The 23909-nt window shown below is 44.9% G+C and overlaps 1 protein-coding gene across 1 annotated transcript in view; it reads right to left on the bottom strand.

Moving 5' to 3' along the window:
• Positions 1–23909, bottom strand: part of gmds (GDP-mannose 4,6-dehydratase) — a 621977-nt gene that overhangs the window by 134084 nt on the left and 463984 nt on the right. The window lies entirely within an intron of this gene.

Raw genomic sequence — 23909 nt, 5'->3', positions numbered from 1 at the left:
AGTTTTCTAGCTATACAGCTTGTAACTTTTACTCTACAAGGGAAACATTCTGGCTGCAGGAACTGTGCAACGTTATTGATAAATGGCTAAAGGAAGGAGAACGGATATTAATGTTGTCTGAAGCTTCATTGGAGGCCTTGGTACAGGTGGTGAAAAGGAGGGATGTCCTTTCTCCCCCATGGAGACAGAAAGCCTTCTATACATTTAATAAAGAAATCGCGGAAGGAGATTGCGTGAGGACATCAATGCTGTGGGTATTTCATCAAGAATATGGCTTCAAGTGCAGGAAAAGAATTGATGACTTCACTGGAGTCCTGAAGAAGAATGTTCTTTGTGGGATAGTGGGAACAGACCCGCATGAAAAACTGCCTGTCATTGCAAACCAGCTGCTGAGGCAATGGAAACTCTTTTCATTGGTAAAGATGTCAAGCTGGTGACAGAGAGCACCCTTGAGTCAATGCGCGTGCAGCCAACGGTAATGCTTGCCCCCAGGGGATGCGTGCTAAGTGTGGATAAACAGTTTCCTCGTCCCTTCTTCGTCCTGTCAATTGGGAGAGACGTAGGTGCTTCTCTATTCTTCTTCTTAGATCATCCCTTATGATGGGGAAACTTAGGGCAGCACGGTGGCCTAGTGGTTAGCACAACCGCCTCACGGCGCTGAGGTTCCAGGTTCGATCCCGGCTCAGGGTCACTGTCCATGTGGAGTTTGCACATTCTCCCCGTGTCTGCGTGGGATTTCGCCCCCACAACCCAAAAATGTGCAGAGTAGGTGGATTGGCCACGCTAAATTGCCCCTTAATTGGAAAAAATAATTGGGTAATCTAAATTTTTTTTTAAAAGATGGGGAAATTGCAAGGGAACACCAGGCTAAACACGGGTGTTCTGTTGCAATTCGGTTAGATCACGCTCCGAATGTGCGATCTTCAGGTTCTGTCATGAAGGGGCACGTGGTGCTTGAAGGGTTTTATGGATGGATTATTTGGAATGACACTACAACCAATGTAAAATCATCAGTCCACATCGCAGTCTGGCTCACTTACGTATGCCAGAAGCCACATATATTTATTCACAGGGACCTGTGCTTTGCAGACAGAAGGAGCAAGTCCATCCATTATGCCTTTCCAATTAAGCAAAAGCTTGGGGGAACCATTGTTCCCCAATTCATTCCCCATGGCAATATCCTGACCAATCAGAGTCAATCTGCCTGGTTTGATTTTGAAACACAAAAGCTCGACAGTTAACTGTCCCTCTGCTGCATTCACCATGGCAAGACATCCACCAACTATCACTCTCTTCTCATACAGTATAGATTGTTGTTTCCTTTACTGTTAGTTTATCTTCTGTAGCTGCCCTGGTGAGTGCAAGACAACACGCTCTGTTGGCATGTCTCCTTCCTCAACAATTCTCAAATTCTGCACCACCCAGTAACAAACTTAGTTGTACTTTTTGGCTTGTGTTTGCTTTCTTCAATTGAGTTATATTATTTTGTATAAAAAGGATCAGAATGCAGCTTTAAGAGCAGCAAGGGTTAACTGGAATAAACTAATGTTGCATGAAATTAAGGGGGCGATTCTCCGGCTAATGTTGCTCTCGGTATATATCCCGCTATGCTGGGAGAATAGTGGGAGAGGTCATAAACAGGGTTCGTGCTGGGTGCCTAACAGAGCACAATGCTCTCGGCCCACTGCAGCTGGAGCAATCTGGTTCACGCCCAATATTTTAAAAAGCATTTAAATATGCTTGGTCAGTTTTAAGCTGGAATCGCCCGGCTCCCGATATTCACCTCACAGGCTAAGCGCGAGGCCGGCAGGAATCACGACTGCTCTCCACCACCAGATTTTGGCTTCAGCAAGCAACTCCCTCTCAAGGCCACACTCAAGTCATTTCTGCCACTGGCGAGTCCAACGCGACAGCGTAGGAAGACTACTCGCAGATCGGGGCACCAGTTTTGAAGGCAACCCCAATCTTTTGACCCCCCCTCAGCGACCTCACCACAGCCTCCTGGCAGCAACCCCCCCCCCCCACCACCACCACCACACCCAACTCTTCCAGGCTATTTGAGCAAGTCGGGTTCAACAACAACGAACAAACAAAGAACAATACAGCACAGGAACAGGCCCTTTGGTCCTCCAAGCCTGCACCAATTACGTGTCCGATCTAGATCGACCACCTGTATCCATCTATACCCCATCTGTTCATGTGCCCATCTATTTTTTTAAATAAATTTAGAGTACCCAATCATTTTTTCCAATTAAGGGGCAATTTAGTGTGGCCAATTCACCTACTCTGCACATCTTTGGGTTCTGGGGGGAGAAACCAACGCAGACACGGGGAGAATGTGCAAACTCCACACGGACAGTGACCCAGAGCCGGGATCGAATCTGGGACCTCGGCGTGAGGCAGCAGGGTTAACCCACTGCACCACCGTGCTGCCCCTCATGTGCCTATCTAGGAGCTGTTTAGCACAGGGCTAAATCGCTGGCTTTGAAAGCAGACCAAGCAGGCCAGCAGCACGGTTTGATTCCCGGAACAGCCGCCCCGAACAGCGCCGGAATGTGGTGACTAGGGGCTTTTCACAGTAACTTCATTTGAAGCCTACTCGTGACAATAAGCGATTTTCATTTCATTTTTCATACGTCTTAAAGGTCGCTAACGTATCTGCCTCAACCACCTCACTTGGCAGTGCATTCCAGGCTACCACCACTCTCTGTGTAAAAAAACTTCCCCGCACATCTCCACTGAACCTATCCCCCTCACCTTGAACTTGTGCCGCCTTGTAATTTTCATTTCCGCCCTGGGAAAAAGCCTCCAACTGTTCACCCTATCTATAGTCCTCATCATTTTATAAACTTCTATCAGGTCACCCCTCAGCCTCCGTCTTTCTAGGGAGAACAATCCCAGTTTATTCAATCTCTCCTCATAGCTAAAACCCTCCATAGCCGGCAACATCCTGGTAAACCTTTTCTGCACTCTCTCCAAAGCCCTTCTGGTAGTGTGGTGACCAGAATTGGACACAGTATTCCAAATGTGGCCTAACCAACGTTTTATATAACAAGGCCATTGAATCGCACCCACTCAGTCATTTTATGGTGAATTTCATCCTATGTTCATATTGCTCCCTGTACAATAGGGAATATTTCCACCAGTGAATTTACTGCGATGAGTTCTTTATACACCTTGTACAACAGTGTTTTGTTCAGACTAACTTCTACAGATGCACCTTAGAAAGCATTATTTCTGGTTGTATCACAGCTTGGTATGGAGCCTGCTCTGCCCAAGACCGCAGGAAACTACAAAAGGTTGTGAATGTAGCCCAGTCCATCACGCAAACCAGCCTCCCATCCATTGACTCTGTCTACAATTCCCACTGCCTCAGAAAGGCAGCCAGCATAATTAAGGACCCCACGCACCCCTGGACATACTCTCTTCCACCTTCTTCCATCAGGAAAAAGATAGCAAAGTTTGAGGTCACGAACCAACCGACTCAAGAACAGCTTCTTCCCTACGGCCATCAGACTTTTGAATGGATCTACCTCGTATTAAGTTGATCTTTTCTCTACACCTTGCTATAACTGTAACATTATATTCTGCAGTCTCTCCTTCCTTCCCTATGTACGGTGTGCATTGTTTGTACAGCATGCAAGAAATAATACTTTTCACTGGATACTAATACATGTGACAATAATAAATCAAATCAAATCAAACCTGTAGCGAATACTATGCTGTAAACCTCCAATGGCACTTTACATAAAATCTGGTTTAATGATTACACTAGTGCGAAGGTCACATCTGTCATTTTTGGATCAACTGGCAAAATCCCAAGATCACATTGTTTTACAAAATTGTCAAGATCACCCGTGGGATTATAAGTCACACAAAAATGTCAAAGTACAATACCCAATTGACTATTCGTCCATTGATATGGATTGTGCCTCTTGGAAATCTGCACGTGCCTCAGATCAGGTGGACGGGATATTAAGAAGAAACAAGAGCCGGTGGGTGGGATCATATCATTATAATCTGCGGCAATAATGACATTGCAATATGGGGTGCGATGACATTATCGCATGCAGTGCTACAAAAGGTAATTGAAAAGGCGAACAGAATGTTGGCCTTTTATCTCAAGGGGATGGAATACAAAGAGGAGGAAGTTATGCTTCAGTTGTATAGAGCCTTCGTCAAACCCCATCTGGAGTTCTGCGTTCAGTTTTGGCATGCACCTCAGGGAAGACCTATTGGCCGAGGATGGTATGCGGCATAAATTCAGCAGAACGATGCCCGAGCCAAAGGTTTAAATTATGAGGTTAGGTTACCAACTGCAACTTTGTTCCTTTGAATTTAGAATGTTGAGGGGTTGTCTAATTCAGGTGTTCAAAACTATTGATAGAGTAACTATGGAGGACTTACTTCCTCTGCTGGAGGGATCCGGAACAGGGGGGGGGGTTACAAACTTAAAAATTAAAATCGGCTATTCAAGACGGAAATCAGGAAGCACTTTTTCACACAAAAGGATAGTGTAACTGGGGAATTCCCATCCTCAAAATGTTGTGGATGCTGGTTTGACATTTTTTTAAAAAAAGACTGAGATTGACAGATTTTTAACTGGGTAAGGGTATTAATGGGCATGGATCAAACATAAGTAAATAGAGTTGAGATACAGATTAGCCACGATCTAAGTTTTTAAGTTCCGATGTAACCCTCTATTTTGTAACGCAGCACCTTACAGATATGACCAGCCGTGTACAAGTAAGACCAGAGCAAGATATTCACAGGCTGCTGGGGTTGGGGAGGAAGGAGGTGGCGGGAGCATAACTTCCTGCTGCAGGCCACGTGTTGGTTGGCTGTCATTATCCTGCCCCGGGCCATTTTCCTGGAGGCGAGATCAGGGGCTGATCTGTAAGCAGTGGGTAGCTAATTGCGGAAAATTTAAGGTTAATTAAATCCAATTATCCAGTCGGCTTACAGGCCCCCCACAACATCAGAAGGCACTTCAGAGCTAGTGCTTCAGGATGTCAAAAGCGCTCCTGTCCTGGCCACAGTTTTCGCTGCTTTTTACCATGAAAGGTTTAAGAGTGCTGAGAGCGTGCCTCAACATGGGAGCGCCCGCTCGCTCCCATATGTGCAAAAAAAGACTGCAGCTACTTCTGTGCTATTTGCCCTCCAACTTCAGGAGCCTCCCTGCCATCCTTAATTAGATGGCAAGTGTACCTTCTGGCTACCAATTAGCCAATTCAGGCAAAATCAGTGTTCGGGTTGGAACCTGCATTTGACCCAGATCCAAAATGTTAAATTCTGCCCCAGGTCATCCCTCTAGGAATCAACAAGGATGCATCACAAATGGCAAGAGTTCCAGGATCATCCTGGAGTTCAGGCCTTCAAGTTAGAAAAGCCCCTATTTAGAGGCACTCCATCTGTTTCAATTCCCATTTTTTAATCACAGCAATATACTTCCATGATGCCTGAGCGTTGACATTTATTTTTAGGCATAAGAATGATGAGGAGCTTTGGAAGAATGCCCCCCCCCCCCCCCCCCCCAATACCTCTTTGTTAGGATCTATCACTCTTACATGGAGGTTCTGCTGTAGGATCTGAGGAGCTGGTATGAGTTGAGCTCTCCCAAGCTTGTGAGTGTTACCGAAGTTGGACTTTACAGCACAGTTATATTTTAAAATATCTCCTTTACCTCAAAGTGAAACAGAGAATACGATTCTACAGCCAAGCTGCACCAGAAAAGCAGCTCGCCGCAGCGCAGCATAGCTGTTAAGAGCCAGGAGACCCTGTTCCCGGGATCAACCCGGCTCACAACGCCTCACGATTCAACGCAATCCCGCGAGACGTTGTGATGTGAATCCTGCCCGCCTTCAATGGGTGGGATCACTTTTTTTTAGCAAATCTGCATATTAGAGTGAGGCAGTTAGCCTCACTCTAATGTGCAGATTCCCGAGGTACCTTAAAAATTTAACCCCTTTCCCTCAGAGACCTCGGGCGAGTGCTCTTTGGTACTGGTCCCCAGAAACCATTGCGGGAAAAACCCTGGTGATCAGGTGTGAGGTACTCTCGGTGCTACTGCACGTAGCGCAGGTCTGGCCCATTACCCGACCCTATGCCGCAGCAGTCACCCGGGCCATCTTCAAATTCATCTCGAGATCCAAGATGGACCGTGTCTGAAGGGACACCATGTACAAACCTCTGGATAAAGGAGGGAGGAACGTACCCAACGTCTCCCTCATCCTGATGGCCACCTTTGTGTGCATCTGCATCAAGCTGTGCGTAGACCCCCGGTATGCAAACACCACATGTCACTACATACTGAGGTTCTACCTGTCCCCGTACCTGTTACGAAGGATGGGCCTGGCCTCATTGCCGCGGAACGCTCTAAGCAGTTGGACCGTACCGTACCACCTGTCCCTTGTGGAAAACTTTTTGAAGAAAAACACCTTTGACCACAAGGCAATGAAGCAGTGGTCAGCACGTAGTGTCCTCAAGGCCCTCAGGGAAAAGGAGACTGTGGAGGACATTGGATGGTTCCCTGAGCAGACTGTCAGAGTCATCTGGCAGAACGCCTCATCACCAGAACTTACAAACAAGCACCAAGACCTAGCTTGGCTGGTGGTGAGAAGGGCCCTCCCCGTCAGATTCTTCATGTACACCTGAAGGCTCAGCACTGTAGCACGCTGCCCTCGGAGTGACTGTGGGGGAAATGAGACGGTCACCCACCTCCTTGTGGAATGTGCCTTTGCAAAGAAGGTCTGGAGAGAGATGCAGTGGTATTTGTCAAGGTTCATCGCGAGCAGCTCTGTGACACAGGACTCTGTGCTCTACGGACTTTTTCCAGGGACACACACCAAAACAAACATCAACTGCTGCTGGAAGGTCATCAACTCGGTGAAAGACGCTCTTTGGTCTGCCCGTAACTTGTTGATCTTCCAGTGCAAAGAAGTGTCCTCGACCGAGTGTTGCAGACTGGCACATTCCAAGGTCCAGGACTACGTGCTGAGGGACGCACTCAAGCTTGGGGCAGCTGCCGCCAAGGCGCAATGGGGAAAGACCTCTGTGTGAGGTCTTACCAGCAAATGTACACCGAGGGGTGGGTAACAGTGTAAAACCCCTCGGTCTGTGTCATTAACACTCCGATGCACAAAAGAAACATGACAATGTAAACATTTAAGAAAAAATTGTAACGTAAAGAGGGATGTGTGTAATGTCATCCCAATTGAATGGAAGAAAGTCAAGGGAATGTGCAACTCTGATGGAAATGTACAGTCACAATTTGAAATATTCTGTAATGTTTATTATAGATTTTATGAATAAAGTATATTTTTTGAAAGAAAAAAAAACTGGTCCCCACAAACGAGGATCAGACAGCACTCGTGGGGGTCTCCAAGGGGATTAGAGATCCCTAGCTGTATGTCCTTTGGGCAGGGTGGTGCCATGGCACAACTGGTGCCACCTGGGTACCCTGTCAGTGCCAGCCTGGTACCCTGACAGTGCCAGCCTGGGTGTCAGCCTTGCACTGCCAAGGTGCCCATGTGGTATTTACAGCTGGCATGGGCACTGACAGGGTGCCAGGTTGGCACTGCCAAGGTTGCATTTTTTGCGCATGTGTGATCGGTCCGGGATTGCCCGACATTGGTGGTGGAGGGGAGCGGGGGGACGGGGATCCTTCCATATTGCATTCGGGCTTGGAGGGAAATCGGGATTGTTTCGGGGGCCCCGGATATCACCATTTTTAAATGACATCCCGATCTCTCGCTACAATGTAGAGTAGAGGTCCCCACTGTAAAAATCGGGGCTATGTGCGACCTCGGCTGTGCATTCCCCATTCAGGCCCCTTATTCAACGTGAGCCGGGTTGAATAGCCATGTGTTTCTTGGCACTGAAAGGTTTGGGACAGGGGACAGGGAGCTCTGCCTCGAGACAGGTGCAGCCAATCTGGTTGCCATGAGAAAAGAAAGACAAAACTAACCCTTTTGAAAATCCAGTAAGTTTTCACACCAGGATTCAGAAAAAGGGACACTTGATTTTTGAAAACTGATGTAGCGACAGAGAGAGAGACAAAAGCCATTACGTCTGTTACATCTGTGAAGAGCAGTAAGACTGATTTTATGTTAGTAACCAAGCAGGATACTGGTGAGTACTTTGTTACACTAAAAATCTTAAATGTGAGAATGTGAAATCTTGTTCACTGGGTGCTAAGCAAATTTTTCAATCGAGTTATTGATTTATACAGAGATCGTAAAATGAGGAAGAGGAAACCTCTCCAACCAAGAGGTCTTGTATGGAAATGCCCAAGGAAGTGAGCGGCAGAGGCCTGGTCCTTCAGACCTGGAGACAGTGCATGGAAGATCTAGGATTTCAGCACAGCATGATAATTGAGTGCCAAACTCCACACTCTGCCTTGTCCAACATTCGCCTGCACGGCACTCCTCAGGCCAACACTTCTTGCAGCTTCACTATCCCTCTATCTCCGGGTCTCTCTTACACCATCCAAACAGCCAACGCTCTCACACGCCCTCAGCCTAACGCCCGCTTGCATCTCTGCCTCACATTAACCCTCCACAAATGGTGACCTGCCCTCCTCACTGCACAAGCTATGAAACCGCGCAGACCTCTCTACCTTCTCTGCCAGATACTGCCAATCTCCAGATGCAATTCTGCAACTCATCCGCTTCATTCTGGATCACAACTTCTTCACTTTCAACAACATGTTCTTCATCCAGACGCACGGAATAGCCATGGGGACCGAATTTGCACCTCAATATGCCAACATCTTCATGCACAAGTTTGAACAAGACCTCCTCACCGCACAGGACCTTCAACCGACATTATACACCAGATACATCGATAACATTTTTTCCTTTGGACCCACGGCGAAGAATCACTGAAACGACTGCACAATGACATCAATAAGTTCCATCCCACCATCAGACTCACCATGGACTACTCTCCAGAATCGGTTGCATTCTTGGACACACTCATCTCCATCAAGGACGGTCACCTCAGCACTTTGCTTTACCACAAGCCCACGGATAACCTCACGATGCTCCATTTCTCCACCTTAAACATTAAAGAAGCCATCCCTTGTGGACAAACCCTCCGTATACACAGGATCTGCGCAGACAAGGAGGAGCGTAACAGATATCTACAAATGCTGAAAGATTCCCTCGTACGAACGAGATATGGCGCTCGACTCATCGATCGACAGTTCCAACGCGCCACATCAAAAAGCACACAGATCTCCTCAGAACACAAACACAGGACCCAACCGACCGAGTACCCTTCGTCGTTCAGTACTTCCCCGGAGCGGAGAAACTACATAATCTTCTTTGCGGCCTTCAACACATCATCGATGAAGATGAACATCTTGCCAAGGTCATCCCCACACCCTCACTACTCGTCTTCAAACAACCGCACAACCTCAAACAAACTATTGTTTGCAGCAAACTACCCAGCCTTCAGAACAGTGACCACGACACCACACAACCCTGCCATGGCAATCTCTGCAAGACGTGCCAGATCATCGACATGGGTACCACCATTACACGCCAGAACACCACCCACCAGGTACACGGTACATACTCGTGCGACTCGGCCAACGTTGTCTACCTCATACGCTGCAGGAAAGGATGTCCCGAAGCGTGGTACATTGGTGAAACCCTACAGACGCTGCGACAACTGATGAACGGACATCGCGCGACAATCGCCAGGCAGGAATGTTCCCTTCCAGTCGGGGAATACTTCAGCAGGTAAGGGCATCAGCCTCTGATCTCTAGGTAAGCGTTCTCCAAGGTGGCCGTCAGGATGTGCAACGACACAAAATCGGCGAGCAGAAACTTATAGCCAAGTTCCGCACACATGAGTCCGGCCTCAACCGGGACCTTGGATTCATGTTGCATTACATTCATCCCCCACCATCTGGCCTGGGCTTGCAAAATCTTACCAACTGTCCTGGTTTGAGACAATTCACACCTCTTTAACGTGGGGTTACCCTTATCTCTGGATCTGTAAAGACTTAATTACCTGCAAATGCTCGCATCCAAAGCATTGTTTTGCATCTTTGTCTATATATATCTGTTTCTGGAACAAACCTCTTCATTCACCTGAGGAAGGGGCAGTGCTCCGAAAGCCAGTGATTTGAAGCAAACCTGTTGGACTTTAACCTGGTGTTGTAAGACTTCTTACTGTGCTCACCCCAGTCCAACACCGGCATCTCCACATCAGGGAAAGAAGCAATTCAAGGTTAAAGAGGCTTTTAAATAACTTTTTACTTGGCTCAATTGCTTTCCCATCTGACCCAAAGGGAATTCTCCACTGTGCTCGGAACATGCCCCTGGAAAATCCTGACGAAAAGGCGGGATGGCATCAGGATGCCAATGCCCATTTCAGGAGATTTCATACCCAGCATGGACTGAAACCCGTCTTCGCATGGCTGGGAAAATTCCTGATGTTTCTATTTCTTGAATTTCTTTCAGTGAAACTCCAGCTTACCAATAGGATTTCAAGATATTCAATACGTTATTTCACCTGTTCACAACTCTGTACAGATTTGCAAAACCTTTTATCAGCAATCAAGTGAATCATTGCTCTTGGCTTCTCTGCTTTCACCTGTCTATACAATTTACCAAATACCTCTGCACGTTTACGTGAATGTGTTAAATTAGTCAAATATTGTTAATATTACTCTTTACATTTCTGCCTATCCACACTAGCCTCTGTCAGTCATTAATGTATTTTGACGGAGCTGAATTAATTCTGATTGTAGTCTTACTAAGAATAAAGGAGACCAAAGAACTCACATTTAAATAGTAGGACATCGCACGGCCAACAAAGTACTTATGAGATGTCATCACTGTTTCAATGAAGTGATAATTCATGTCAGTATTGCCTCCCACGTTTCTACCAACGGCTAATTATTTTGAACTAATTTCCACTACCTTCAAGTCTGCGCTAAATGTTGGCAGTTTGAAAACTCTTGGTGGACTGCTGTGTTGCCCCAAGTACAATGGGGGTGGGGGGGATGGGGGATGCAAAGTTGCCATTATCTGGGCAGAATATCCTGGCCTTATTTTTAAAAGGATAACTGATGCAACATTTTCCGGGTTCCAAGTGGAATCCTGGATTTTATCTTCATCCTTTTGTATTGCTGGCAAGGACGGCGTGCTTGAATGACGGAGGCACACTTTCCATTGGGAGCAAAGGAAGTGGAAAATAGATTTATTTCTGCCGAGTAAACGTCATGCTGATGTGAGTATGGGGAGAGGGAGGGAGGGGGGTGCAAGAAGCGTTGTTAGTAACTTCACAAAGGATAGGATGGATGGAACTGGAAATCAAAATACCAAGAAACAGAGACTACAGAAATATCAGCAAATCAGGTAGAAGATAATACTGTAGCATTGTTAAGAGAGAAGAAACCATCCATGGGAAGATGGCCAGCAGCGTGGGTTCAATTCCTGTACTGGCCTCCCCGAACAGGCGCCGGAATGTGGCGACTAGGGCTTTTCCACAGTGACTTCATTGAAGCCTACTTGTGACAATAAGTGATTATTATTATTACGACATGTGTTTTGGGTGATTTGGAAGTGTGCGGATTGAAGCTACCTGTATTCCCACCAAGGTAACAGCGGCAGATCACAAGAAATTTCTAGTCCCGTACTTCAGTGTCAATGATCTTATTGTATATCCCAATTCTAAAATGATGATCATTCGTTCCTAGATGGTCCCCTACTTCTACCTGACCACTGAATAAAGGATAGAGAAATGGTCCAACACTTTGAGAAACGTCAACGTTTTTGTCCTGTTCCCCAATCAACTTCAAGGTAACTGAAATTCTTCATAATCAATGTTCTCGCCTTTTTCCAGGTTTAATCTGTAAAAGCATATTTCATCTCCTCTCTCTCCTCCCATCCAAAAGGTTTTACACAGTCCAACATTTACCAACTTTATTTTTCTAACTCCGGCCTCAAATGACACTCTTCTGAATAATTCAAGGCACGTGTCATATATTTCTATGGATGGAATATTATCTCTTACCAATGTAGCCACCTTCCACCTGATTTACTGATCTTCCTTAGCCTTTATACCTGGGTGTTTTGATCTCCCAGACAATTCTTGGCTTAAAAGGGCTTCTAATATTCTATTTACCTCACATTTTTTCCTTCAGAATACAGTACCTTTCATACAATTTGTGGTTCTGTCAAATCTTTCAGGAAGCAGTTTCTCCACCTTCAATAAAATAGTTTTTAAAGATCCTTGTCAGCTTCCAGCTTATTGACCACTTCCTCTTCCCCACATAACTAAATAATTTTTCCTAGCGCCCAAGTATATGAAATAATCACATTTTTCTGTGCCAGCATCAAAGGATCCTAGTGCTTGCAGCTAATTTAAAAATATTTCAGACACAAACTTGTTCAGAGTCTGTTCCGAAAAAACCTGCCTCGGATATTTCTTTAGAAGTATTTCTAAAATCTAAAACGGCAACATAAAACTGGCCACAACTCAAAGATAATCGTGGAATGGTCTTAAGAGTTTTAGAAAGTCAATTGCATCCTTGACTTGTGCAAAGAGGCCATTTCCTTAATAACACACAGTGTACTTCCACAGGAACCATCGCTTCTATTACTGTCTTAGGGAGTATTGCACACAACAGTCACTTTCGCCAACTTTAGTTTTTTCAGTTGAATTGATAGGCCAAATGTTTAAGCGTTTCATCAAAATATATCACAGCGATATATTATGTTAGGCAGTATTCGATTTCTAACCCATGATAATGGCAGGTGCCAGCAGCAACAAAAGGGCTGCTATTTACCCATAAAATAGCAATAGTTTATTTTTTTCCCTTCCATCACTGCTGACCACAGTGTGGAGATTCTTAGATTCTTAAAGTTCCAGAAAATATTTAAGTTTGGATACTTCTAGGGCAGCACGGTGGCGCAGTGGTTAGCACTGCTGCCTCACGGCGTCGAGGTCCCAGGTTCGATCCCGGCTCTGGGTCACTGTCCGTGTGGAGTTTGCACATTCTCCCAGTGTTTGCGTGGGTTTCGCTCCCACAACCCAAAGATGTGCAGGCTAGGTGGATTGGCCACGCTAAATTGCCCCTTAATTGGAAAAAATGAATTGGGCACTCTAAATTTATTTTTTTTTAAAGTTTGGATACTTCTCCATAGTTAACTAATATTTCACTTTTTAATCTTGCCAGTTCTCTCACTGTTAGCGGACCACCCGGACTTCCAGCTTTCAGTCACCAATGAGCAATTCTTCAATTTAGACATTGATTTCCAACACGACGAGAAAGAAACATTAGCAGTAATTTACCAGGAGCCTGTAGCCATTGCTGCTTCCACCTCATGACACTTTCAGTGTGTCATTCATTCAGCTTGTGTCACTAAAGTACTTAAATTAATTCATAGAATACCATGGAATTTACAGCACAAAAGGAGGCCATTTGGCCCATCGAGTCTGCAAGAAACAGCACCCTACTCAAACATACACCTCCACCCTTGAATTGGACCAACCCTATAAATACTGTGGTTACAAGTGCAGGTCAGAGGCCGGGAATTGTGTGGGAAGAAGCTCACCTTCAGACTCCTCAGAGCCTGTCCACTATTTACAAGGCACACAAGTCAGGAGACTGATGGGATGCTCTCCACTTGCCTGGATGAGTGCAGCTCCAAAATCACTCAAGAAGCTCACCGTTATCCACCACAAGGCAGCCTGCTCAATTGACGGCCCGTCCACCACCTTAAACATTCCCTCTGTCCACCACCAATGTCAATGGCAGCAGTGTGTATCATCTTTCTACAGGATGCACTGCAGCAATTCAGCGAGGCTCCTTTGACAGCATCTGTCAAACCTGTGACCTGTACCATCTCGAAGGACAAGGGCAGCACGGTAGCCTTGTGGATAGCACAATTGCTTCACAGCTCCAGGGTCCCAGGTTCGATTCCGGCTTGGGTCACTGTCTGTGTCGAGTTTGCACATCCTCCCCGTGTGTGCGTGGGTTTCCTCCGGGTGCTCCGGTTTCCTCCCACAGTCCAAAGATATGCAGGTTAGGTGGATTAACCATTCTAAATTGCCCCTTAGTGTCCAAAATTTCCCTTAGTGTTGGGTGGGGTTACTGGGTTATGGGGATAAGGTGGAAGTGTTGATCTTGGGTCGGGTGCTCTTTCCAAGAGCCGGTGCAGACTCGATGGGCCGAATGGCCTCCTTCTGCACTGTGATATCTATGATATCTAGATGCATGGGAACAACACCACCATCCAAGTCACACACCATCCTCATTTGGAAATATATTGTTGTTTCTTGTTGCTGGGACAAAATGCTGGGGCTCCCTTCTTGGCAGCCTTGTGAGTGTACCTACACTACATAGACTGCATGGGTTCAGGAAAGCAGCTCACCACTACTCAAGGGAAATAGGGATGGGCAATAAATGCAGGCCTAGCCAGTCACACCCACATCCCCCGAACGAATATATAACAAAATAATGTGGAGAAGGAACTTGATAAGTTAAGCAGACCGACGTCGAATAAGGCCCCCCTGGTTCAACTAGAAAATGTCCTAAGATGCAGGAAGAAACTAAGCAATAAATCTGTAAAGCACAAACTTTAGCCATGAAAGATTTGCCATGGACACGAGAGATTACATAAGACTGACGCCAAGCAAACGTAATTCTATTGAAAAAGGGAGAAATCTTTTTCAATGTCATTAACTTGGAAACAGAAGGTAAATGAATGAAAACTTCCTTCAGAATAAACTAGAGAGGTACCAATGTTGCACTAGCTTAACAAGAAACATCCAGAATATATCTAGAGGGAGAAGCTTTATAAAATTCCTTGGTTTCTTCGAAGGTATTATAAGTAAAGTAGAAATCCCAAATGATGTTGGTTTATTTGGATCTTCATAAAGCCTTCAAAAAGGACCGCGATTAAAAACTTGTAATCAAACTAAAAAGTCCAAAGATGTGCGGTTTAGGTGGATTGGTCATGATAAAATTTCCCCTTCGTGTCCAGGGCTGTACCGATTAGATGGGGTTACGGAGACTCGGATGCTGGTTCAGAGGGTCGGCGCAGATTTGATGGGCCAAACAGCCTCATCCTGCACTGTAGAAATTCTTTGACTGGGAATCTGGGATAGAAGATGGGACTGAATAAAAAGGTCAATATGAGTAAGAAACAAAGATCATTCCTTAGATGCGTAGAACTGAATGGCAGGGAAGTTTTAAGGGGGTAGCACAGGGGCCCATTCCATGCTTTTTGATCAACTCAAATGACCTGGATATGAAGGCCAACTGCATTTTCTTAAATTTGTGAAGAAAACTACGTAAGGCGAGAACTATTGTAATTAGAAATTTCCCTGCTTCGTTGCATGGCCCATGACAAACGGATGTACATTTAGGATCGCTTTATAATAAAGAAAAGAACTGCGGATTATTAAAATCCAAAGTACAAACAGAAATTGCTGGAAATACGCGGCAGGTTGGGAGTATCGGCGGAGAGGGAATCGTTTCGAGTTGAATATAACTCTTATTGTTTACGCCTGATTTTTGGATGGGAAACAGATACAAGCGTATCAATTAAGCAGCAGCAATTCCACACAAACAGGCATCTCACTGCCGAATACCGTGGCGCATTTCTCAGGTAGCAACCTAAAACAGGCAGTAAGGCCTTGAACACATGAATTAGGGGCCTAATGTTTATTGAAGAAGCCCTGTGCAAAATTAGTTACTGACGTGGGGAGCAGGCACTGGGCCTGCCCTACTTTGGATTCTTCAGCAGCCCCGGCTGTGTAACAAATAAACCTTTATTTCAATCCTTTCCTCTGAAGAAAGGTTTCTGTGGAGACCCCGACCCAAATTGATTTGTTCTTGCAAAGCTAACTGTCCGTAAACCAGTGATGGGCAACCTAGGCTAGTGAGTGGGTTGAACGAGTGGCCCACAAGATTGAAATTGGGCATGTTCAGTAATTACGACCCTTGAATAAAATTAAATACATTTAATACACGCCAACTATTTCATATCAAGTTAAGGAAAATGTTTAATCATTCATATATTAATAGGATTGTCGTCAACTTCAAGTGATAAAAGCAAAATAAATAGTTCCGCTTGATTGGGCACGGAGGGAGCGCACGGTTCTCACAGTCAATGTTGTGATCAATCAGCACACACTTTACTTCACTTGCTGTTGCTTTACGTGCAAATCACTTCAGCCATACCGGTCGGAGAAATGGTACTCGGATGAACCAGCAGAATGTGGCAACCCGGTGTGCGGACAGCAGTCAACATAAATGTCTCGTGGGCCATACGCAGAACCCAGATGGGCCACATGTGGCCCGCAGGCCAGGTTGCCCACCTCTGCTGTAGATGCACAACAAGCTCCAGCTACTCGTGTTGAATACGTGCACAAGTTCATCTTGGTAATGAGGCATGGGGAAGTCTATCTGACTGACATCAAAAGTGCTGGCTCCTCTGTCATTTCTGGGGTCAGCATTATTTGCATTCTAAATGCCTGTAATTGGGAGCTCATCCATATAAAAGGTGGAAGCGGGCCATTGCTGCGGGATACAAAACACTCATTGTCTTTTTCAAATAGTCTCACGTCTTTAAATGGCCGTCTGAGCTAGCAAACCAAGTAGACTAGGCTTCAAATTAATGTTATCCAAAAGACAACCTCTGATGGTACAATTCTCCCTCAATGCGGGATCAGTTTGAACATCATTCAGATCACTTCCAAGTCAAGGAAGTGCTAAGAAACAATTTAAATTAGTACAAAGAAAGAAAACAAATTACCGACTTAAAGGAAAAGCATTCGCTGGCTAAAATAAATGGCTTTACTCAAAACATATTTAAAAGCAGCAGAACAAGCTGAGTGAAAGAAATAACAGAATTGTAATCTTGTGAGCTCAGACTGATCCATTGCATTGCTGCAAGTTGCTTGGTATATAACCAGAGTTCTTTAAAAAAAATAAATTTAGAGTATACCCAATTCCTTTTTCTTCCAATTAAGGGGCAATTTAGCGTGGCCAATCCACCTACCTTGCACATCTTTGTGTTGTGGGGGTGAGACCCACGCAGACACAGGAAGAATGTGCAAACGCCACATGGACGGTGACCCAGAGCCGGGATCGAACCCGGGTCCTCGGTGCCCCTGGAACCAGAATTCTAAATGGATAAAAATAGGACAGGCAATTCGCATGCTTGAAAACTGCATTCTACCCGTAGATCATGGTGCAAAGCGGTTCCAGTCAGCTATCCTTCTGAACTTAATTAAAATGTTAATCTTAAATCTACTGGATGGTCAACCGTAACCATGTTTCACATCCATCAGGAGTAATGTCTGCAAATTTTACCTAAACTCCTCTGATCAGCAAGGCTCTCCTAATGTTTCTGTGGGTCAGGGGCGGTTTGGTGGACCTGAACAGCAGAGTTACTTATTATCCCAGGATACCTCTTTGGACGGCATCATTAGTCCATATTCTGAACCTGCAGGAATCATTACAGCTGCATCTTATCTACTGAATATATTCTTAAAAGATAGTCCCATACAAAGGTATATATTTTTAAAATCAATGCTAGTTTGCAAGATATTTAATTGTATGCTATTTAGGTATGCCATGTAATTTATACGAACACATTAAATAAAGTCAGAAAGCATCTTTATTGACCTCTATTCCCATTAGAATGCCAATAAAACTTCAAATTGTGTCTGTATTTACACAAGTTAGTGAAACTTAATGCAACATTGGAAAAGTATGAGTGATTTTGGATCAGGTGATAAATTGGAGTGGAGTAAAATGGGGTTCAGAAATCTGGTGGTCATTTGCCGTTTTCCAATGGAGCTCGGCACACGAGTACGATCTCAGATTTGATCCCTGTGCTGTTAGTCGATCTGAGAGGGCTGTGATGCAGGTATTAACCTGGCTTCAGTTCACAAGGGCCAGGAAATATGAGAGGGTTGGATGTGAAAAAGATCAGGTTCAGCTGAAATTTTCTCTGTGTTTGAATACCATATTGATATTCACCCATGAACAGTGGCTGCTTGGACAAGGCAGCCGGTGCATTTGCAGCCATATCGAAGCACAGGCGGGCACCTTCAATTGTGATGGTAGGGGAGAGGGAGGGATATGAACGAATTGAGAAGAATAGTTCAGATCACACTTCTCTTGAGATCAATGTTATCCAGTTTTGACTCAGTTATGGCCCACTCCCCACCCTATCCCCATAACCCCACATAACCTGCACATCTTTGGGTACTAAGGGGCAATTTAGCTTGGCCAATCCACCTAAACTACATATCTTTGGACTGTGGGAGAAAACCGGCGCACCCGGAGAAAACCCACGCAAACACGGGTGAGAAAGTGCAAACTCCACACAGTCACCCAAGGCCTGAATTGAACCCAGGTCACTGGCGCTGTGAGACAGCAGTGCTAACCACTGTGCCACCGCGCCACACCCTAACATTAAGACAATCTAGAATCTTGCTCTAATGCCAGTTTTACACTTACAGACTGTAAACAGGCAATGCTCAACACAGGGATCTAATTTCATAGAAATCACAGAGGATTTGTGACACAGAAGCCCTTTATGTCTGATGCTGATCGGCAAACAGCCTATCCGATCATCCTGCACTCGATCTGTAGCCCTTCAGGTCATGGCATTTCCAAGTAGACATCCAAGTAACTTTTTCAAAAGGTGGTGAGAGTTTCTGCCTCAACTAGCTTCTACTAATGAGGTCCAGATCTCTACCACCCTTTGGGTGAAAAAATATTTTATATCTACAGTCCTTAGTATTTGACCCCTCTGCCAAGGTAAATTGGTTGCCCCGTATTTATTCTATCTCAGCCCCATATAATTATATACACCTCAATTAAGTTTCCCTCAGCATCCACTGTTCCAAGGAAAACAATCTTAGCCTATCGCATCTTTCCTCCAGATAAAGTGTTCCAGTCCAGGCAACATTCGAAAAAGAAAATTATTCTTATAGATGTGGGTCTCGCTGAAAAGGCCAGCATTTGTTGCCCATCCCTAATTGCCCTTGAACGCCGTGGCTTTATAGACCATTTCGGAAGGCAGTCAAGGGTCAACCACATTGCTGAGGAGTCACATGGGAGGTCAGACCAGGTAAGGATGGAAGATTTCCTTCCCTTCCCCGACATTAGGCCAAATGAGTTTTTATAAGAATCTAGCTTTGAAATTCAGATTTTTTTTTTTTTAAAAGCTGAATTCTATATTCCATCAGCTGCCATGTGGGGTTTGAACCTGTGTCCCCGGGCCTCTGTTTAGTAGCCCAATGACATTACCACTACACCATTGTTTGCTCTCTTCTCATAAATCTCCTCTGCACCCTCTCCAGTGCAATCACGATCCCTGTAATATAACAATCAGGATTCCGGGCAGTTTACTTATTTAATTTGTGCGTACAAAACACCCATTTGGATCTGATGACTAAAGCACCGCCTTCTTTATTTATATGTGCCATGGCACTTTCTGTTCATTTAATTTACATACAATACGCTGACCTTTCATTAAAACTTGGGACTGTGGGTTTGCAAGCTCTATCAACATCTTGCGAGTGACAATGTAGGAATGTGGACTCCAAAATAAAATTGATACTCCAGCTTTAATGACTGTACAGTTATTGTATAATATCAAGAGTGATGAGTGAGAAGCTGTATGAGTAATGAACAGCGAGGGTCAAATGCTGGGTATCTCCCCAGCAGCCTGTACTGTACTTCTCAACACCCTAGCAACAGCCCCCTCGGGTCTTGTTGTGGTGGAGCAATTATTTATATGACAGCTGAGGGAGAATGTCATGGGATATGCTTATTCTAGACCTTAGTAACCTGGGGGGGGTCAAAAGATCAACCGAAAAAGTGACAATGTGGCTAACTGACTGTTTCAGATAATGAACTACTTATTGAGGTTAATCACTCCATTATCTGCCAATTTCTACTGGTAGTGTTAAAAGATCTAACACAAAGCATAAACAACCGAATGCCTGCCCTGCAGAGGTGGACTCTGAAGAACGTGCAATACTATGTTTAGGATTCTTGCTGTTAACAAAGGGAGAAGGAAGCCAAACTGGGTCTTTAGTGCAGGTTAGGCAAACATTCAGCACAACACCTCAAGCATATTCATAGATTCAATCCGTCTTCATTGATCCATAGCCTAAATCACAATAAAAGCTGAAGTTGTAATCCAAATGGATTTTCCTAACTGGTACGACAGTTCCCTTCCTCCAAGTTTTACAAAGCTCCTCTGGAAAAATATATGAAAATCTCTCATCTTTGCCATCAACTCAAATTGTTTTGGTGTTAAGTCACCCAATTAAAACAAACAGATGGCAATGTTTTGGTGCTACTTATTCTTTAACCATGCAGCGACAATGACAAATTGTATTCATCTACCGTCGTAAACATGGAAATGATTCCGGGCTGTTTCATCGAGGTGGAAACAAAAAGAAAATGGACATCAAAACAAAAGGAGATATTTGAGATGGGGACCAATAGTTTGGTCAGAGTGATGTGTTTTAAGGTAATAAAAATAGAAAATGTTGGAAAATCTCAGCCGGGCTGATGAGGCAAACAGTGTTTCCAGGCACGATTTAAAGGTCTCGTCAAGCCTGACTTGGTGACATTGAATCTCATGAGAGGCCTCTGGATCTCGCCCTCGCTGAGCGAGATCCTGATCAGCATATTTAAATGAGCCATTAGACTCATTTAAATATGTCTGCACCGTATTTTCCCAGGGAACTAATGGTCTTCCCTGGAAGACCAAACTTGGACCAGGAGGAACGGCACCTGGGGGGTCTCCCAGGACATCAGAGACCACTGGTGGTCGGGCTCCAGGCAAGGCGGTACCCCTTGTACTTCTGCAGACACCCGGGCACCTTGGCACTGCCAGCCTGGCACTGCCAGGGTGCCCATGTGGCACTGCCAGTCTGCCAGACCAGCAGTGCCAAGGTGCCCTGCCCTTAAGTGGTGGGGTGAGAAGGGGCTGGAGGACCCCGTAAGGAGGAAGTTGGGTGCAGTTGGGGGCGTTTCGTCGGAGGCCATGGTGTGGTGGCTGAGAGGGGTCGAACGATTGGGGTGACATTTCAAAATTGCCCCCCCGATCTACGAATACCCTTCCTGCACTGGCGAGCGGATGTTGTGGGTGCATCATGGTTGCAGTTATAAGTCATGGGTGCAGTTATGGAGGGTATTATTATGGAGGGTATTATATGTGACATTGGGGCATTTTCTGTAATGAACCAGGGGCAGAAATCTGATTGCAGAGATTCAAACATGAAAAGATGGTGATGAATTTGCAAGATAACAACATGTTCAAGGCTTTGCAAAGCAAGATTTGTGACACAATTGATGTTTGGAAGAACAAAGATATGATGCAATCTTTGAGGAAGGGGATGACGATTACCATTCTGAAAGCAGTGCTGCCTCACAATGCCAGGGACCTGGGTTCAATTCCAATCTCGGGTGACTGTGTGGAGTCTGCACGTTCTCCCTGTGTCTGCGTGGGTTTCCTCCGGGTGCTCCGGTTCCCTCCCACAGTCCAAAGATATGTAGGTTAGGTGGATTGGCCATGCTAAATTGCCCCTTAGGGTTACAGGGCGGGGGATTGGGCCTAGGTCGGGTGCTCTTTGAAATGGTTGGTGCAGACTTGATGGACTGAATTGTCTCTTATTGCAGTGTAGGGATTCTACAGTATCCAAGCAGAGGGGGCTAATTGTTGAGCCAAAATGAAAGCGGATGCTGGAAATCGGAAATAAAAACAGAAAATGCTGGAAAAACTCAACAGGTCGGGCAGCATCTGTGGAGCGAGAAACAGAATTAAGTCCATATGATTCTTCATCGGAACGTGAGCTGGCATGAGGACCAGAAAGTGATGTTGGGTGACTAAGTGTTTAGTGGGAACAGGGTCAAGGGAGCAGCTGGTGGGTCTCTTGTTTATGATAAAAATGGAGGGGGCATGCATGATCGAGAACGTAGACAACTGAACAAAGGAGGTTATGGTTTCAGGCTGGGCAGGTGGGAGCATGTAGGTAGCTGTGGGTTGCTGAGGAAGGAGGGGAGGGGGGGGGGGGGGGGAAGGTCAGTGGGAAAGCGGCAGAAAAAGCTGAATGATGGGCCACACTGCACATGCAGTTCAATTTGCAGTCTAACCCCAAAAGTTCAATGTATTTGTGGCGCTGCAGTTGTAGCTACTTTCTTTTTAAAAACGTTGACCGACATGAAATGTCATCCAGTAACAAATCTATACAGGAAATTAAAAGAGTCATATTTCTTTGTTTGGCAGGTGAATTGCTAAAAGTGAAATTCAACAAATAATTTACAATGTAACTGCATTTATTAAAAAATAATTTTTGAAATATATTGTAAAATTTTGAGCAGCATAGCACTCCTGCTACTCAGTCAAGGCCACTTCGTTCAACGTGGGTGGGCTTGGGAAACCGCGGCTGTGTCATACAACTTATCTATCATCATACTTGACCTGGAGGTAAAATGAATTCATGTAGGCAGTACTGGCTGAAATAAGGCAATTTATTTAAACCATGGTTTACAAGGAGATCCCAAGGGTTTCCAAGGTCATCAGATTCCTATTTTGGGCCAGGTATATTCCACACTATAATAAGTACAATGACTCAAGCATTTGTACATACATTTTTGCCTTATTAATAAATTATAGCGTTGGCTGTGCACGAATGACAGTTTTGTTTCTAGAATCAAAGCACTGTTTTCCTTTGGGTTGAAACATCTTTTGGAAGTTAGGGCAGGGAGTACTTAATGAGTATGTCAATATTTTCAGGAGTGCCTCAAACAGAGAAGTTAAAAAGCGCTGGAAGAGCCAATCGCTCCCTCATTCTTTAGAAGTAAACATATATTTTTTAAGACAATATTCTGAAGAAAAAGGGAAATAAAACTACATTCAAATAACTAACACACGTGGATCAGTTTTAAACAATTTTTTCAATTAAGGGGCAATTTAGCATCGCCAATCCACCTACGCAGCACATCTTTGGGTTGTGGGGATCAGACCCACGCAGACATGTGGAGAATGTGCAAACTGCACACGGACAGTGACTGGGGCCGAGATTAAACACGGCGCCGTGAGGCAGCAGTGCCACATGTAGATCAGTTAATGAATTGATATACAACTATATACAGTACTGTTTAGGTGTGGTTAGGTCCCACGTATAGAGCATCCCATCGACCCCCATCTCAGCTCTTTGCTTTTCTCTACATTTACATTCTATTTCAAAACTATCTTCTGTGTATTGCATTAACTATCCAAAAGGTTGAGCCCTTTCACAGTTCATTCAATTTCTGGTAAGAATTAATTTTGCCTCGAATGCCCCATGTTTTGCAAGCTATAACAATTCAAGTGTCAGCCTTGCCCAGGGGCTGCACTCATGCCTCTGAATCAGAAGGTAATGGGTTTGAGCCCCACCCCACTAAGCACATAATTTAGACCGACACCCTTGCGCACAGGAACAAGTGTGTGGTCAGAGGTGATGTTAAACAGGCCTGTTCAAACGGAGGTAAAAGATTGCCCAGGAACTAATCAATGAAGAACAAGGATCTCTCCGCCTGTTCAATCCAACATTCAAATCTCAGATCATACCCGTGAAAAATCATAATGTAGTCAAGTTTCCAAAATAGTGGAAAATCATGTCAAACCTATCACAATGGTTCCACCAGATATTTAATTCTTGGTAAGCGGTTACCAATTTGAACACCACTTGGTGCTACAAAGCTGTTTATGAACCCCAGTCACTCAGCAGGTAAAAGAAACCCACCCAAGTTGAATAGTCCGACAACACTCCCATCTAGTTTCACACATTACGAATGAATGACCATTTTGATTACGTAGCAGAGGGCAGCCAGTGCCCATGCGACAGCATTACAGTAAATCACTGTA

This window comes from Scyliorhinus canicula, chromosome 5 (genome assembly GCF_902713615.1).
Source record: "Scyliorhinus canicula chromosome 5, sScyCan1.1, whole genome shotgun sequence".
Classification (NCBI taxonomy): domain Eukaryota; kingdom Metazoa; phylum Chordata; class Chondrichthyes; order Carcharhiniformes; family Scyliorhinidae; genus Scyliorhinus; species Scyliorhinus canicula.
The sequence above is the reverse complement of the archived record's forward strand: the minus strand, read 5'-3'. Positions and strand labels throughout refer to the sequence as shown.